Source organism: Nycticebus coucang, chromosome 11, assembly GCF_027406575.1.
Source record: "Nycticebus coucang isolate mNycCou1 chromosome 11, mNycCou1.pri, whole genome shotgun sequence".
Taxonomy (NCBI): domain Eukaryota; kingdom Metazoa; phylum Chordata; class Mammalia; order Primates; family Lorisidae; genus Nycticebus; species Nycticebus coucang.
The window spans coordinates 14980935-14999634 of record NC_069790.1 but is presented as its reverse complement, the minus strand read 5'-3'; the positions used below and the strand labels follow the sequence as shown (position 1 = coordinate 14999634).

At 39.3% G+C, this 18700-nt stretch overlaps 1 protein-coding gene across 2 annotated transcripts in view; it reads left to right on the top strand.

The window, feature by feature from the left end:
• SUGCT (succinyl-CoA:glutarate-CoA transferase) overlaps positions 1–18700 on the top strand; it is a 966251-nt gene that overhangs the window by 941559 nt on the left and 5992 nt on the right. The gene's annotated exons all lie outside the window — the stretch shown is intronic.

Here is an 18700-nt window from a genome sequence, read left to right as displayed (position 1 = left end):
AATGGCATAATAATAATCCTATCCTTTTAAAGTCGTTTAGCCCGTCAAACAGGGTCATGTATAATAAGCATTCTGCCAAGTGCCTAAGACATGAAAGCACTCAATAAATAACAGCTATTATCATCATTCCACTGGTCAAAACTGGCTACACACAACATGAGCTATTTCAAAGTATTTGAAATGTCTGGACTAAATGCTTTTTAGGGGAGTGCTGGGGAACTAGATGAATGAGTTTCTCCTCTGGTCCAGGCAAATAAGTCTCTACACTAAAACCGAGGCATGTGATCAGTCATGACAGGCTAGTTTATGCTGTGGTAACAAACAATTCCCAAATAACAGTGTCTTAAAACAACACATATCTATTCTTTTCCCACACTACATGTCCCTGGGTTGATAGGGCCCTACGCTGGTAGACAATTCATTTGCACACATCCTGCCATTGTCATACCAGAGAGAAGAAGAGACCCAGAGGCTTTTAAATCAGAAGTTGAGGGTCCTGGTCTGGAGCTGCCCTTCACAATCCCTTTCATTCATCATTTGTTGAGCTCTCGGTTACACCCAAACACAAAAGGGTCAGGATGTGAAATACTACCATGTTCCGGGAAGGTAGAAACTGGAAATGTAGTGGCTTTGATGATTATCAAAGGGCCATAGACATAGTTGAAATAGACTCATAACTTATAGACAGTGGCACTTGATGCCCAGTTTATTGAGTTAAAAACAGTGAGTTAAAATGCATTAAATCAGTGGTGATATATGGTCCTTCTGGACTCTGAGTGAGATTGAGGACCATTCCACATTAGTCGCCTTGAGTTTCTGGGACACCTGATCCTGTAAGCAGTGCTATAGATTGAGTTATTCTGTTAAAGATGTCCAAAGCCATATTTATTCCCTATGGCTTTTCCCCACCATCCCATGCTAGTTTAAATGGACTTTTATGTTTTTATCTCACATCTAATGGGTATGCTGTGTCCTAACTGTATGGCTCCATTGGCACACTGTATGCTATGGCTGAGAGGCGCCATATAAAAAATATTGTCATTGTTATGATGATGAGTTCAAGCACTGGAGGGAAAATTGTGAAATAACTTAGTACTGGAGCTGTCATTATTTTCAGCAAAACGAAGTTTGGCTTTTTACTACATTAGTAAGCCTTGAAGATTAAATGGTATCTACAGCGTGTATCTTAGCAAAGGGCCAAAGAAGTAAAAATAAAAATGTTTGATATAACATTTCATATATTATAAAACAGATGTTTGCTTTTAAGTATTCTTGATATTTTTAAAAGTTGATACCCATATCAGAAATTTATTTAAAAAAAAACGAATTAAAAATTCCTGCATATTTGCACTTTTTTCCCATTGTATTCATTCTTGTTTCCACTGTGGTCAGATTGGCCAGCTACGTTAATTAATTAACCCTTAGTGCTGATCAGTTGCCAGTTAGCTGGGAGCTTGAGCAATAGTTTGTTTCACTGCTTTAGAAATGCATCATTAAGACAGGAGGTGCATGGAGTTCTGGAAAAAGGGACTGGTTAGGTCTCTTCCCTCATTACAATGTGATATTATGTTCCCATTACTTGAATATTCATTATGGTTTCCCACATGTTTTTGGCTACCTCTGTTTCCTGCAACTGTTTACGTTGTTAAGTTGATCTGGGTTATAGAAAGTAGCTTGAACTCTGTATATAGCTTGGGATGTTCACATACCCTGAGTATATTCCCTTTTCATCCTAAAAGAATCTGGGAAGGTTGCTAAAAGGAGGCAAGACAAAGCAGACAGGCTCTTGTTACTGAAGGGGATCAAACCCACAGATGGAAAACACTCCAGGGCTAGTCTGAGGAATTCTGAGGCACTTCAGGCCCTGGGCCCTCCTTATGCCTTGAGACAGATTACTTTCCACAGGAAGCACAGTGAAGACTTCATTCCTTTCAGGGTGGATGGAGGGCACCATCTGACTCAGAGTAGGAGACATCAGAATGTGCCACAATTCCAGGACTTCTTACAAGAGGAGAGGTGGCATATGACAAATTGATTTGAAAGGATGAGTCAGTAACGAGTACATGGTACGTAAGGAATCTGATAGAACTCTGACTTAGAAAGACAGAGCAGTCAGACAGGTCAAAAGATGAAGGCTGTGGTTGTCCTTGACACCTCCTACCTCAGGGCCCTGGAGATCAGTTTCAGGCTGAAGTCTTTCTCTCCTTCTCTCTTTCTTTCACCAGGAGCAGGGTGGTCCAGTGTCAAGGAGCTGGGATTCTGGAGCTAGACTCTGGGTATGAGTCATAGCTCTGCTCCTTGCTAGCTCTGTGGCCCTGAGCAAGTGACTTCCCCTCTACGTCTCTCAGTTTCCCCACTTGTAAAACAGGGATGACAGCGGTGCCTTCTGGTGCTGTCATAAGGACTGAATGAAGCGAATATGTGAAGCACATATAACACTGTCAGGCACATAGTGAGTGTTTATTAAATAAGTAAAAGAAGTTCCACGTTTCCAAGATTCTTTCCACTATAACTGGGTAAAAGTACAACATTGCACTTGACTGTTAAAGATTTCTACAAGTTGAAACTTTTATCTCAACCTGCTATCCAAATCTAAAATGCAGCTAACTTGCCAGTTGTCTGGGAAATCTAGGCCAGTGATCAAGGCTCTGGTATTGTTTTAAGGGATTTGTAGGAAGTGGTACTTTTAATCTTCACAACTTTATGTTGTAGGTTCCAGTGTCTGTGCCATCTTACATAAAACGGATGCACCGATTCCTAAAGAAAATCACCAGACACAGTCAACACTGTGCTCTGCCAAGATGTGAACCAAGCCACTCTGGTTCTAGAACCGATAGATTTCACCACCTTGCTGTATCACTTCTCAAAAACAATGGCTCTAACGTGAGCACAATCTACACTTGCGTCCTCTGTTGCTCTTGTAGCATTTTGTAACCTCTCTGAGCTCCGTGTGATATAGAGATAAAATGCATTAGTACATGCAACACATCATCTAGGGTAATTGTGAGGATCAAATCAGACAACAAATATAAAGCATCTGGCCAGGAGCTTGATGTACCGTAAGTTTTACATGTTCCCACATGTGACTTAGAAACTGTGACAGAACCTCTAACTCTAGGTTCCATGAAGTTCACCAGTCTAGCTTCCCGAGCATGAAACAGTAGTTGAAGCAAAATGTCTTTTTCATTTTCTAGAAACGTAGAGGACCATCTCATAGAGGACCACAGGCAGTTGGCACACACTTAGAAGTGGGTATAACCTACGAGCCGTGCCACCCACTCCCCTTCCCTGTGAGAGGTGTGAGGACACTCAGGGTCTTCACCTTCATCGCTAGATGAGGAAGGCCCTTGCAATAGCAGCACTTGCAGTCTCGGGCTTGGAACTAGTTGCCGTGCTGGGAAGTGCTGTGGTGTGCATTTGTGTTGATGCTTTTTCAGTTTGATTGTCTTTATTGAGGTAGAGGAAAAACACCTCACTTCAGTTTATCCCTAAATGGCTATAACTCCATGTAAGAAAACTCTTGAGTTATTCTCTCTGCCTCTCTCTATGAGAAGCAAACTCCCCAGTTCTTTCAAAAGTAAAACTGCCCTATTTATACCCTAGAGTCAATGGAGATATGTCTATTCAGGACCACAAACATAGACTTTCATTTAAAGAAATGTGCTTATCTCCAAAATTATGAGCTTTAGAGATTAATTTTTCATTTATTTAATTTGCTTCCAGTGGACACAAAATACTTTTGATGCAATAGACTTTGGTAGAAATCTCAGAGAGATGAAAAAGGCTACGTAAACAACTTATTTTTAAAACCTAAGCATCAGAGATACTAGAATAGATACATTTGCTTTAGAAATATGTTGTTTTGGAATAGGAACATTTAGATGGTAAATAACTTCTAATGTTATATATGAAGGCCAAAATTCTTCCCTGAATTTCCCTAAAGGCCCACTGGCATCTCTCTTGTATAGTTTATAGGCACCTCAAACCTAAAAATCATCTTCAGCTTCGGCTCCCACCACCCCCAAATTTGTCCATGCAGTCCATTCAGTCTTCCTCATCTGCATCATTCTGTTTACTCTTCAACTACCTTGGCCCACGTGTTCATCAGTAAGTCTTCTTACTCTATTGACAAGCTACTTCTCCAACACATCCACTTTTCTCAAACTCTGCAAATGCTACTCTAGTTAGGCCATCATCATCTCTTCTGATCTACCCACAACAGCCTCCAAACTCATTGTGTTCTCTGCCTAGTAACAATTCCCTGGTAAAAGTTTTGTCACTGCTTTAACTTAAAGCTCCAGTGACTTCCCCCTGAACCCAGGGTGAGAGCCAGCTGCACTACTGTAGCCTACAAATCCCTGTGCATTCTCTTCCCTGGCTCTCCCTGCAACTTTGTCTGGTACCTCTCTTCTACCCCCTTACCTTCTAACCATGTTGGATCTTTGCATGAGCAAGCCTATTCATGCACCCTGGAATCTCCTTTCCTCTGCTATTTGTATTGATAGCTCAGCTTGACAACTTAATGATCATCTGATCAAGTTGGCCTTCTCTGCACATCCCACTTAGAATAGCCCTTTCCTCACACCTCACCCCCCTTTACTGTGCTTGTGCTATCATTTCCTTTTCAAATGGATTTTAATAATGTCATAATTTTGGTCAAATTTCAGCAATTTATTTGTTTTTGTGTGTTTGTTCATTTTTTTCCCAAATCGGAAAGTAAATTCTATGAGACTAAAATCCAGGTATGTTTTATTTGCTAATATATTGTATGTGTATCATACAGCCCAGATCTTGACACAAGAATAGATACTTAAAAATATGTCAAATAAATCAGTAGTTAAGTAAATTCATTAATATGATATGAACAGTGTTTATTCCAGTACGTTTAATTATTAACAATCATTACTTCAACAAATTTGTATTAAATGACAGAACATAAACCATGGACTCTGACAGATAGGAATTTTTTTTTCTTTCTAATTTGCATTTAATAGCTAAATGTACCTGTTCCAACTTACATGCAAATTCAACAAAAGAACAAACATACAGAATCTCTTTTGTATCCCAGGGACAGCCTGTAGCATATTTTGCCACGTATAATGTATGCTTTTTTTGCCCAATTTTTTTTATTAATATTAAATCATAGCTGTGTACATTAATGTGATCATAGGGCACCATACATTGGTTTATAAACAGTTTAACACATTTTCATCACACTGGTTAACATAGCCTTCCTGGCATTTTCTTAGTTATTGTGTTAAGACAATTATATTCTACATTTACTAAGTTTTGCATGTACCCTTGTAAGATGCACCGCAGGTGTAATCCCACCTATCACCCTCCCTCCCCCCACCTCTCCCCTCCCTCCCCTCCCTCTCCCCTTTCCCCATATTCTTAGGTTATAACTGGGTTATAGTTTTCATATGAAAGCCAAAAATTAGTCTTCTAGTAGGGCTGAGTACTTCGGATACTTTTTCTTCCATTCTTGAGATACTTCACTAAGAAGAATAAGTTCTAGCTCCATCCATGTAAACATGAAAGAGGTAAAGTCTCCATCTTTCTTTAAGGCTGCATAATATTCCATGGTGTACATATACCACAATTTATTAATCCATTCGTGGATCGATGGGCACTTAGGCTTTTTCCATGACTTAACAATTGTGAATTGGGCTGCAATAAACATTCTGGTGAGAATATCCTTGTTATAATGTGATTTTTGGTCTTCTGGTTATATACCTAGTAGAGGAATGATAGGATTGAATGGCAGGTCTATTTTTAGATCTCTAAGTGTTCTCCAAACATCTTTCCAGAAGGAATGTATTAATTTGCATTCCTACCAGCAGTGCAGAAGTGTTCCCTTTTCTCCAAATCTACGCCAACATCTCTGGTCTTGGGATTTTGTGATATGGGCTAATCTAACTGCAGTTAGATGGTATCTCAAGGTAGTTTTGATTTGCATTTCTCTGATGATTAAAGATGATGAGCATTTTTTCATATGTCTGTAGGCCGTGTGCCTGTCTTCTTCAGAGAAGTTTCTCTTCAAGTCCCTTGCCCAGCCTGCGATGGGATCACTTGTTCTTCTCTTACCTATACGTTTGAGTTCTCTGTGGATTCTGGTTATTAAAACTTTATCGGAGACATAACCTGCAAATATCTTCTCCTATTCTGATGGTTGTTTGCTTACTTTACTTACTGTGTTCTTGGCCGTGCAGAAGATTTTTAGTTTGATCAGGTCCCAGTAGTGTATTTTTGAAGCTGCTTCAATTGCCCTGGGGGTCCTCCTCATAAAATACTCACCCAGACCGATTTCTTCAAGGGTTTTCCCTGCACTCTCTTCTAGTATTTTTATCATTTCATGTCTTAAGTTTAAATGTTTGATCCAGCAAGAGTCTATCTTAGTTAATGGTGAAAGGTGTGGGTCCAGTTTCAGTCTTCTACAGGTTGCCAGCCAGTTCACCCAGCACCATTTGTTAAATAGGGAATCTTTTCCCCACTGAATGTGTTTAATTGGCTTGTGAAAGATCAACTAATGGTAAGTAGCTGGATTCATCTCTTGGTTCTCTATTCTGTTCCAGACATCTACTTCTCTGTTTTTGTGCCAATACCATGCTGTTTTGATCACTATAGATTTATAGTATAGTCTTAGGTCTGGTAGCGTAATTCCTCCTGCTTTGTTTTTATTTCTGAGTAATGTCTTGGCTATTTGAGGTTTTTTTGATTCCGTATAAAACTAGGTATTACTTTTTCAAGATCTTTAAAGTATGACAGTGGGGCTTTAATAAGGATTGCATTAAAATTGTATATTGCTTTGGGTAGTACGGACATTTTAACAATATGATTCTTCCCAGCCATGACCATGGTATGTTTTTCCATTTGTTAACGTTTTCAGCTGTTTCTTTTGTTAGAGTTTTATAGTTCTCTTTATAGAGATCTTTCATGTCTTTTGTTAGATAAACTCCCAAATATTTCATCTTCTTTGGCACTACTGTGAATGGAATACAGTCCTTAACTGTTTTTTCAGCTTGACTATTGTTGGTATATATAAAGGCTACCGATTTATGAATGTTGATTTTGTAACCGGAGACACTGCTGTATTCCTTGATCACTTCTACTTTTTGTAGTAGAATCCCTCGTGTTTTCCAGATATACAATCATATCATCTGCGAAGAGCGAAAGTTTGATCTCTTCTGACCCTATATGGATACCCTTGATCGCCTTTTCTTCCCTAATTGTGATGGCTAAAACTTCCATCACAATGTTAAAGAGAAGTGGAGACAATGGGCAATCTTGTCTACTTCCTGATCTGAATGGAAATTATTTCAGTTTAACTCCATTCAATACGATATTGGCTGTGGGTTTGCTGTAGATGGACTCTATCATTTTAAGAAATGTCCCTTCTATACCAATTTTCTTAAGTGTTCTAATCATGAAGGGATTCTGGATATTATCAAAAGCTTTTTCTGCATTGATCGAGAGAATCATATAGTCTTTGTTTTTTAATTTGTTTATGTGCTTAATTGTACTTACGGATTTACGTATATTAAACCAGCCTTGAGACCCTGGGATAAAACCTACTCGGTCATGATGTATAATTTGTTTGATATGTTGCTGGATTCTGTTTGTTAGGATCTTGTTGAATATTTTTGCATCTATATTCATTAGTGATATTGGTCTATGATTTTCTTTTCTTGTTGGGTCTTTTCCTGGTTTGGGGATCAGGGTGATGTTTGCTTCATAGAACATGTTGGGTAGTCTTCCTTCTTTTTCTACCTTTTGGAACAGGTTGAGTAATATAGGTACTAGTTCTTTAAAGATTTGGTAGAATTCTGACGTGAAGCCATGTGGTCCTGGGCTTTTCTTTTTAGGGAGATCTCGTATGGTTGATGCTATTTCGGAGCGTGGTAGTGGCATTTTCAACATTTCCACTTGATTCTGGCTAAGTCTTGGAAGGTGATGTGCTTCCAAGTATTGGTCAATTTCCTTCACATTTTCATATTTCTGAGAATAAAGTTTCTTGTAATATTCATTCAGGATTTTTTGAATTTCTGAGGAGTCTGTTATTGTTTAATCTTTGTCATTTCTGATTGATGAGATTAGAGATTTTACTCTTTTTTTCCTGGTTAGGTTAGCCAAAGGTTTATCTATGTTATTGACCTTTTCAAAAAACCAACTTTTTGATTTATTGATCTGTTGTATAATACTTTTGTTTTCAATTTCATTGAATTCTGCTCTAATTTTGGTTATTTCTTTTCTTCTAGTGGGTTTGGGGTTGTAATGTTCTTCCTTTTCCAGTTGCTTGAGTTGTCCCATTAAGTTAACTTCCTCTCTTTCCGTTCTCTTGAGGAAGGCTTGCAGTGCTATAAATTTCCCTCTTAGAACTGCCTTTGCGGTATCCCAGAGGTTCTGATAATTCGTGTCTTCATTGTCATTTTGTTCCAAAAATTTGGCATTTTTTTCTTAATCTCGTCTCTGACCCAGCTATCATTCAGCATAAGTTTATTTAACTTCCATGTTTTTGTATGAGTATTCAGATTCCTGTTGTTACTGAGTTCAACTTTTATTCCATGGTGGGCTGAGAAGATGCAAGGAATAATGTCTATTCCTTTAAATTTACTGAGGTTAGAATTGTTACCTAAGATGTGACCGATTTTAGAGTATCTTCCATGGGCTGATGAGAAGTATGTGTATTTAGTTTTGTTGGGATGAAATGTTCTGCTGATGTCTGCTAAATCCAAATGTTGGATGGTTAGGTTTAAATCTAAAATTTCTTTGCTCAGCTTCTTATTGGAGGACCTATCCAGCACTGCTGAAGGAGTGTTGAAATCTCCAACTATTATGGAGCTGCAGGAAATCAAGTTGCTCATGTCTGTTAGAGTTTCTCTTATAAATTGAGGTGCATTCTGGTTGGGTGCATAAATATTCATAATTGAAATCTCATCATATTGAGTATTACCCTTAACAAATATGTAGTGACCATTCTTATCTTTCTTTACTTTTTTTGGTTTAAAGCCTATTCTGTCAGCAAATAGAATTGCAACACCTGCTTTTTCTGATTACCATTTGCCTGAAATATGGACAAACATCCTTTTACCCTGAGTCTGTATTTGTCTTTTAAGGTAAGATGTGACTCTTGTATCCAGCAAATACTTGGTCTGAGTTTTTGTATCCAGTCAGCTAACCTGTGCCTCTTTAGAGGACAGTTTAAGCCGTTCACATGAATGAAGAATATTGATAGGTCTCGTAAAATTTTGGGTATGTAGTTTTTTGAAAGTACAGGGGCCAATTTTAATCCTGTCTCCATTGTGGAAGTGAGAGTTTGATCAGAAGTTTCTTAGTGAGTTTATTTTTGTGGGTAGAGGATTGGGCTGGTCATTATCGAGGATAGGTCTGAGAATATCCTGGAGAACTGGTTTGGTTATAGCAAATTTCTTCAACATATGAATGTCATTAAAGTATTTAATTTCTTTATCATAAATGAAACATAGTTTAGCTGGATACAGGATCTGGGGTTGAAAGTTATTTTGCTTTAGGAGATTAAAAGTCAATGACCACCCTCTTCTGGCTTGAAAGGTTTCAGCAGAGAGATCTGCAGTCATTCTAATATTCTTCCCTTTCTAGGTAATAGATTTCTTGCATGTAGCTGCTTTCAGAATTTTCTCCTTCATATTGACACTAGTGAAGTTAATTATGATATGTCTGGGGGATGTCTTATTTGGATTGAGTCATGCTGGGGTTCTGAAACTGTCTGCTATCTGGATTTCAGAATCTCTTGACATATCTGGAAAATTTTCTTTATAATTTAATGGAGAAGGGCCTCTGTGCCTTGTGAGGCCACTTCATCACTTTCAGGGATTCCAATGAGGCAGATATTAGCCTTCTTTGAATTATCCCAGAGCCCTCTGAGATAATGATCCATTTTTGGTCTCCATTTCTCTTCTTCTTTGATGGTTTAGGAGCATTCAAACACCTTGTCTTCAATGTCAGAAATCCTTTCTTCTGCTTGCTCTATTCTGTTACTGAGGGATTCTACTGTGTTTTTCAGATCTTTGAGGGCTGCAAATTCTTGCTTCAGTGCATCAAAATCTTTGGTGGTTTTGTCTTTAAATTCATTAAATTCTGGACACAATTTTTGAATTTCTCCTCCAATTTCTAATTCTGAGTTTTGAATTCCTCTTCGGATTTCTAATTCCAAATTTTCCTCCTTTCTGTTAATCTTGTTTGCAATCCAAATTCTGAATTCGATTTCTGACATCTCAGCCAGCTGTTTATGAATGGATCTTCAGTTACATCTGCCATATCTTTCCATGGGGGGGGGGGTTGATCTGTTCTGGTTATTCATGTTACCAGAGTTTTTCTGCTGCTTGCACCCCATGATTACTTTACACCGTTTGATTTTTCCCCTGGAGCCTTGTCAAGGACCTGTGCAGTGCTACAGCCTGAGATGTTGGGGACCTATTTGATGTGGTGAAACTAAGTGTTTCTGTCTTGTTTTCAGCTGGTCTCTGTTCACCCCTAGTGAAACAGTTACTCTGGGCTGAAGTATCAGCTGTGGAGAAATACCAGGAATTAATTCACCCTGCCCCCACAGGCAACAATTGAAAAAGGAAAATCAAACCTTCCTACAACCACACACCCAGGGCACCACTTGAATAGTCCTCAGGCAATTGGCTCAGATCAAAAGGTCCAAATCAATTCAGTCAGCACCTGTCTCAGGTGGGAGAGTTTCAAAGGTCTCTGGCAACTGGAATGCAGGGGTCTGGTGACATCTCAAATATGACTTGCTCCAGTGCTCCGTGAAGTCAGGAGGACCCACCCAGCAAATAGATTAGTCTGGGAAGGTTGATGCCTCCTTCACCAGCTTGCAGTTCTGTCACACCCAGTCACTGCTAGCCCCACAGGGCTGTGACCCAGTCAGTTGTCTCCAGTGAGTAGATACTCCAGAGGTTTGAACCTGCCTAAATCAGAAGGAAGTCTGTATCTCCTCAGCTAGGCCACTGCTCTTTGCCTCTATCCAGCAGGGGGTGGTGAGGCCTGTCAACCTCAGGCACTTGATGGAGGCTGGGGGGTGTTCACTCAGTTCCAGCCCCACCCTTGATTGATGTTACTGGCAGAACAGAACAGCCCTGTTGGAGTTTGTTTCTGTCCCTGCTAAATTCCTCTGCAGAAGAGGGGCTGATTTGAGTTCCCAGAACCTGTGCCTAAGGCCCTGTCTTTACAATACAAACCTGCAGGTTTGTATTCGCAGCACAGTTAGCTTTCAGCTCTAGCCTCCTGTCCTCCTTTGTCTATAGGCTGATGATCCCCTGAGGGCTGGGTGCAACTTAGGCTCAGTAAATCGGTCCTCTGGGTCAGCCCCACCCTGGGAGGTTCCCGGCTCTGTGTGCGCATTTTCTAGTCCCACCTTCCACCGAGGCTAGTACCGCCTCAGTCAAACCCTTTACTCACGGGGCCTGTGTTTCAGTCCCAGATCTATTCCATGGTGGTTGCCATCTGAGAAGATACCTAGCCTCCTCTGGTTGCCCAGGTAGATAGGGGGAGTGGCTTCAGGAAATCCAGGGGTGGGCCTTGTTGTTGCAAAAGACAGCTGCTGCTCTGCACCTTGGGGCACTGCTGCTCCGGTGTGATTCCCTCTCAGCAGACCATCGTCTCCTCACTCCCATGCTGCAGAACCAGCACTGTCCAACTGCAGTCCAGGTCCTGTCCACACCTCTCAAGAAATCACCCAAGAATCCGGACTCTTGATGGACAGGCCTCCAGACCTCAGAGTGAGAGTGGAGGGGAGTGCTGGGAGCTCAGAATTGCAGGTCATAACACCAAGTTCATTGAGACCAAATGAGCAAACAAACAGATACAAAGGCTACCAGACACACGAGCCCATAGATGCACAAACAGACAGAGACACATAGACATACAGACAACACCCACGACAAGAACAACTACAATAAAAATAGTGATAATCATAAAATAATTGCAAAAAAAATAAAAAAAGCGGTGTTCATAAAAAAGTTAAAAAAGAGGAAAGGAGAAATTAAAAATAGAAAAAATAGAAATAAAAAAAATCTATAAAAAATGATAAAAAATTAACAATAGCTCCTCCAAGAAAATGGTGAGGAAAAGCAGAACAAAAAAAAAAAGAGAGAGAGAGAAAAGAAAAAAAAAAGGCACCAACCACAAAAATATTGTTCTTGTATATATGTAGAAATATACATCTATATGTATGATGTAGGGATCAACTTTCATAGGAATATATTTGTAATGCAATGTACTTTCTGAACCCCAGGTGGTGCTGTGAGTGGTTCTCAGGCTTATACCTGATTCACAGTTTATACTGTTATCACAGTAACCACCCTACCTGGCCAATTGCCATTTTGGAGTTTCTGTAAAAGTTTGGCACCTAACTATTATGCAGCCTCTGCTGCTCTGTTCTAGACGGCACTCCTATCCAACCACCCAACTGAGTGCAGGAGTCCATGCTTCACAAATCTTTCCACTCTGCTCCCACGTTCTCCTGCAAACTGGTGACTGCAATCGGCTGTGGGGAAGGGTGTTGGTTGCTGCCGGCTCGCACCGCCACACGGCTGCTGAATGGTCCTGCAGCTGCAGCCGGTTCCCACTCGGGGACCTTATTCTCAGTTTTGTGGTTCATAGTCTCCCTTTTGAATTGGGACTTTTGAGTTCAGCCACCCACCAGTTCACCACGCAGCCTGAACTGCCAGCCCCCTCCCACATTTCCCACCAGGAATGCTCCGGTCTGTTTAATCACTCCAGTTGTTCTGAGAGAAGGCGTCCGCCATTTTGGATAGTTCAAAATGTCTGTTTCCTGGGTGGGATCCCTTCCCTTCAATTTTCCATTGGGTTGCCCAGCTTCCCATGGTTTTGAGTGGCTCTCCTTTCGGGTGCCATCCTCAGCTCAGGAATAAATTTTCGTCAATTGGGTTTTGCCAGTAATTGCAAGCTGCTGTCCTCCGTAAGGGAGGGGCCTGCCGGCCAGCACAGCCAAGCAGGGAAAAATCTCTACAACAGAGTCCGTGGTTTTAAAATACCCCTCATATATAGCAATCTGCCAATTTGCTGAGCATCTCCAGCTGTCCATCCACACCTATAGTCCATGCGTGGGAAAGGTCCAGACCCCTTTTCCTCTCACCTGATGACTTAGGAGAGGTGGGCTACACGTCCATCCCATCCGCCATCATCAGGAATTCTTATAACAATGCTATCACTTATTACCTGAGTAATCTTAGACAAGTTAATTAAACCTTTAAAAAGCATTAATTAAGAAAAGCATGGGTGGCGCCTGTGGCTCAAGGAGTAGGGCGCCGGTCCCATATGCCGGAGGTGGCGGGTTCAAACCCAGCCCCGGCCAAAAATCACAAAAAAAAAAAAAAAGCATCAGTTTTCTGATATGTAAATAAGAGTCATAATATTCTATCTTATGTAAATTGAAAAATCCAATTGTGGAGTGAGGGGCTCTTCTACAAATGGAACTTTACCCTGGAAGTGAGAACAATGTAACCTAAAAATTGTACCTTCATATTAATTTGAAATTAAAAAAAAAAAAGAAGGAAAGAAAACTCTCCATGTAATTGCAGGAAGAGATGGATAGGAAAGTGTTGGTGGTGGAAGCACAGGAGGCAAAGCAAGTTTAGCAATAAACTAAACAATAAAAATTTCATGCATTATATTATAAAAATTACTTCATCTGTTTTATACATATTAAAGCAATTTGAATTCCTTTAAAAAAAAAAGTCCAATTATAATGAAATAAAAAACTCCGTCCACTATCAGTCTAAGTACGAATGCTACCCATTATTTTCTTCATTTTATAGGGACCATGAAATACATTGAACCCATCAGCAAACATGATTGGCAATGTTCCTGTGCCTATAGAGGGTGCAGGTAACTAAATAAACAATTCAATGCTAAGTGCTGTTTGAAGAAGATACACAAGCTAATATGTTCTCCTCAAATGAATGTTCTTAACTTCAAGGTTAAGTGAATTTTCCTTATTTATATTCCATCAATTACTTAAAATCTTGCCACATTTTTTGATTTGCTTCGTATTTGGATCCTGATTTTCTCATGCAAATTTTTTTCTAGTGTTTCTAATTTTTTTCTTACATAATATAACCTTTTCTCATTATTATCTTTTTCAAAACTTTTAGTTTATACTAGTTATACAATTAAGGTTCTTTTTGTCTTCTGAAACTTCCTTTTTCAGGACTCTATCCTCCTCCTCAGTCTCTGCCTTACTGATTCTCCATGTCTGAGGTGAGTGAGACTTTTCCCTAGTAAGACCTCCCTTCCCTCCCTGCACTCCTTGGTAGGCCTTTACTATGTACCACAATTTTCTTCCTTCCTTACTCTCTCTCTCCTTTCCTTCTTTCTTTTTTTTCATTCATTCCTACATTTTACTGGAGGCATCATCAAGAAATTTGCTCAGTACAATTTCCTTGGTCTTTGAAATTTTCTAAGTGTGATATATTTGATTAACCATTTGACTGGCCATATGATTCTAGGTTTAATAACATTTCCCTTTAGAAAGTTGCAAGTAAGCTCCACTTCCACTTTTCAGTAGAAACTAGTTTGGTGCAGTCTAATTTTATTTGCTAGACAACTCATCTCTGCTTCAACTTCTGCTCCAGTGCCTAACCCTAAAGTGTTCATCCCTCCTCCACTCCCAGGAAGCATCTCAGACCTTTTTAATGCTGATATTCTGAAATTTTGTATGAAAATGTCAAGATGTAAATCTTTTTAAAATTTATTGTGTTGGATTCTCAGTTTATTCTTTTGGTCATGCTTTCTTTTCAGTCCTCATTATTATTTGTGGAAAATTTTCTCCATCTCTACTCCTTTTGCTTTTCTTAGACTTCCCTTTTGCAAGGGAGTCTTGTCTGTTTCACAAGACCTCTTAGCTTCTTTCTCATGTGTTACTGTATTTTTCTCCATACATTCTTGAGGATATCTTTATTTTCTAAAGTCCTAATTTAGACAATATTGAAAAAATTTAAATGTTAAATCTTGTTTCAATTGTGTCTTTTGCATAGCATTCTGTTCTTGTTCTGTTCTGAGTTATCTTCATTTTTTCCATTTTTTTCCTCTTTTATGTGGTTCCATTTCTGGTGATCTTTGGTTGATAATTCTTTTATACTAAAAGTGATCTGAATGCCCAGCGTTGATTTTATTTGTTGTTGAGGATGTTTTCCACTTATTGGATCTATCCTGAATGGGAACTCTTCTTGGCTCAATATAGCTTAACTGACAAGCTTTACTTTAGAAGGAGTGGTTCTGATGTGGACATGGAGCCACAGACAGGCTATGGGCCCCTTGAATATAAGAGTCAGAAAGGCCTTGCACTGGGACACCAGAATCCACATAACAGCATTTAAGTTCCCCTGTGCAGCTTTCTTGAATGTCTTTTTTTTTGAGACAGAATCTCACTATGTCGCCCTTGGTAGAGTGGCGTCACAGCTCACAGCAGCCTCAAACTCTTGGGCTTAAGCGATTCTCTTGCCTCAGCCTCCCAAGTAGCTGGGACTACAGGTGCCTGCCACAATACCCAGCTATATTTTTGTTGTAGTTGTCATTATTGTTTAGCAGGGCAGTGCCCAGCCCCGGAGTATGTGGCCAGCACTCTCACCACTGAGGTATGGGCACCGAGCCACTTGAATGTCTCTTAAAAAGAACTGGTTGATGTTTCATGTATAGTTAAGTTCTGGCTGTTTGTTCTCCTCTTACAAAGTGCTTGAAGGTTATAGCAGATACAAACTGGACCAGTTATTCTATATCAAGACATTCATTCCTTTTATGTTCGATTCTATTTCTATTCCCTACTCTGTGTCTCTCATAACTACTGATTTTAAGATCAGAGACTTTTTTGGACAGAGGGGGTGAATTGCCCCACCTGGTCTCGATTTTCTTATAGAATATTCTAGAATCAGCTTTCTTTACCTCCTTTCCAATTAACATGATCCCATCCCTGTAGTTCATAAATGTGTCAGAAATATCTCATGCAGTAGTGATGCTCCTCCTGTTCTATTCATTCATGTAAAGCTTTTGTTTACTTAATTTTTATTCTTGTTATTCAATGGGGTTTTAGGAGAGCGTGAAAGCAATACATGTGCTCAAAACCAAAAATTACGACTTGAAATTACAATATAGTTTGTCATCATTTGAATGCACCATAATTTATTTAACCAGGGTCTGAGTTTGGGACATATTTTTCTAATTTTTTTCAATGTTGTAACTATTTGACCTCTTTATTTGGAAAAGAGAACTTGAAGATAGGCCTACGTGGTGGTATATGAAGTAATGAACAGCAAACACCTAGTCCTAACCTTATAGATTAGCCTTTGGAAGCATATGGAAAATTCATGTTAAAAAAAAAAAAAAAAAAAGTCAGGGCAGCGCCTTTGGCTCAAAGGGCACCGGCCCCATATACTGGAGGTCACAGGTTCAAACCCAGCCCCTGCCAAAAAAAAAAAAAAAAAAAGTCCAAAGTCCTACACAAGGAACTTTTATAGTCTATAGGTTAGAAAGCTGTGTAGAAAATTGAGAGATGTTAAGAGTAATATTGATCAGATTTAAAAGTCTATATAGATTCTTGCCTATAAAATTTGTCAACATTCCTGATTATTTCCATAGGGAAAAAATTATAACGTAGCATATCTCCATCCAAATATGTGAAGACTTTCAAAACTCTTGATATTTAGTTCACAAATTTTCCTCCAGAAGGTTTGCACCAATTTATTATATACTCCTTCCAGACACACACTTCTTAAAAACAAACAAAACTGCCCACACGTTCTGTGTTCTGATAGTTTTATAAACAAAACTGTATCTTGTTGTCATCTCTTCATATACATTTCTTAGATTATTATTGATCTTAAATATTAACCTTATTATATTAAGTCAGTGATCAAACCAACCTTCATGGGTATTGTCAACCTCATTTTAGAAATGTATAGACAGAGGCTCTGGGATCTTAAGAATTCTCAAGTTCATACAGCTTTCAAGTGTTTGAAAACATATGAGAACATAGATATCATTTTGCCAAAAATTTAAGGACATGTGACTTATCTTGTTCATCTTTTTTAAAAATAGAAGTTCAGATTATTCATTCATTCTTTTTACCTTAGATATAAATAATTATGTCAAACATTTTTTACTTCTCAAAACAAATGTATTTTATGAGCCCTTTGTTCCCTGCTAAATAGGATTATTTATTTTAACATAGCGTTGCAAGGACAGAACTCAAATGGCTCCTGGGAACTTAGCTTTGTCTGAGATCTTGACCTCAGTTCATTTGCTCCATTGCAATATATTTGTCTTTGTCTTGGAAAATCTAAACAAATTGCCAGGTAATACCATTCTTCCTTCCTAAATGCTTTCAGATGTTTTATGCAAAGAGTTAAATACCTTTTACCCTAAACTGATAGTAGTGTCTTCAGTGTAGCTCTAAATGCTACCAGGAAAAGTATGGTGAATAGTAAGAGTGAGGATGCAGTTGAACTGCTCTGTAATATGGCTGGATCTGAAAAGTTCCCTCTTTAGACCACGGTGTGAGGGGTAAAAGTCCAGGTTCTTAGTATAGACACTACAATGTGGGTGTAGTTTTCACATTGTGTAAAAACATTATGCTTTGTGACAGAAGCCAGACACAAAGGCTCCCAAATTATGACTCTACAGAGGGTGCAAAAAATATATATACTCATTAAAAAAAAAACTATTAAAATTGTAATATATACCAATAAGAAAAGGTGAACACAAATCATGTTGAGCACCTCTTCCAATTGGAGAAGCCAAATGTCTTGAGTACCACAAAGTTAATACAGTTCTTTCCTTTCTTAAAATGTGAATGTATTTTTTTGGCACCTTCTGTTATTTAATGATTGTGCAGCACTGTGAATGTACTAAATGCCACTGAATTATGTACTTTAAAAATGGTTAATTTTATGTTATAGAAATTTCACTTTAATAATTTTTTTAAGTCTAAGTTCTGAAACTCAACATACCTGAAATTGGTACTATCAGTTTCTAGGTATGTGACCTTGGGCGAATTATTTTCATTTTCTAAACTTAACCCTAATTTTAATGCTCTTAAGCCTCCATTCCTTTCAATGTCCTAATTTTGAAACAAATATTACTATAGTCTACCTACCAGGATTGTTGTGAAAATTCTATGAGATGATGGTGCAGTGGCTGACACATCACATGTTCTTAAGAAATGGCCCCTGCACTGCTACAACACGGCCACTAACCACTTACCACCGCTACTGGCAGGGGCAGTAATGTCTCAACCTGGATTCTTGGTATAATCAAGTGACTATAGTTCAGTCTTCAGTCTCATTTCAGGTCATTCGGTCAGGATAAAGTCACATGACTTCAGGAGGCTTGTGTTCCCTCAGTGGAGACCGTCTTTTGAAAAACAAGTTCTAGCTCTCAGTTCACTGCGCTGATGGTAGCAGCAGTAGCTGCCGCGCGCCTCGGTCCAACTGGGGCTGTGGAGCATCTAGCCACACTCCAGCCCCTCCTAGGCGTGGGGTCTAGGGACAGAGAAGGCTGGGGACCTGGACCCTGGCCTTTCATCCCCTGCCCCATTGCAATCTCATTCTTGACACAGGCGCCCTCTCATCCTACCTCATTGGCTCCATTCTGGCAGGCGTTTCCACCCAGGACCCCTCCTCAAAGCCTCCCCAGAGCA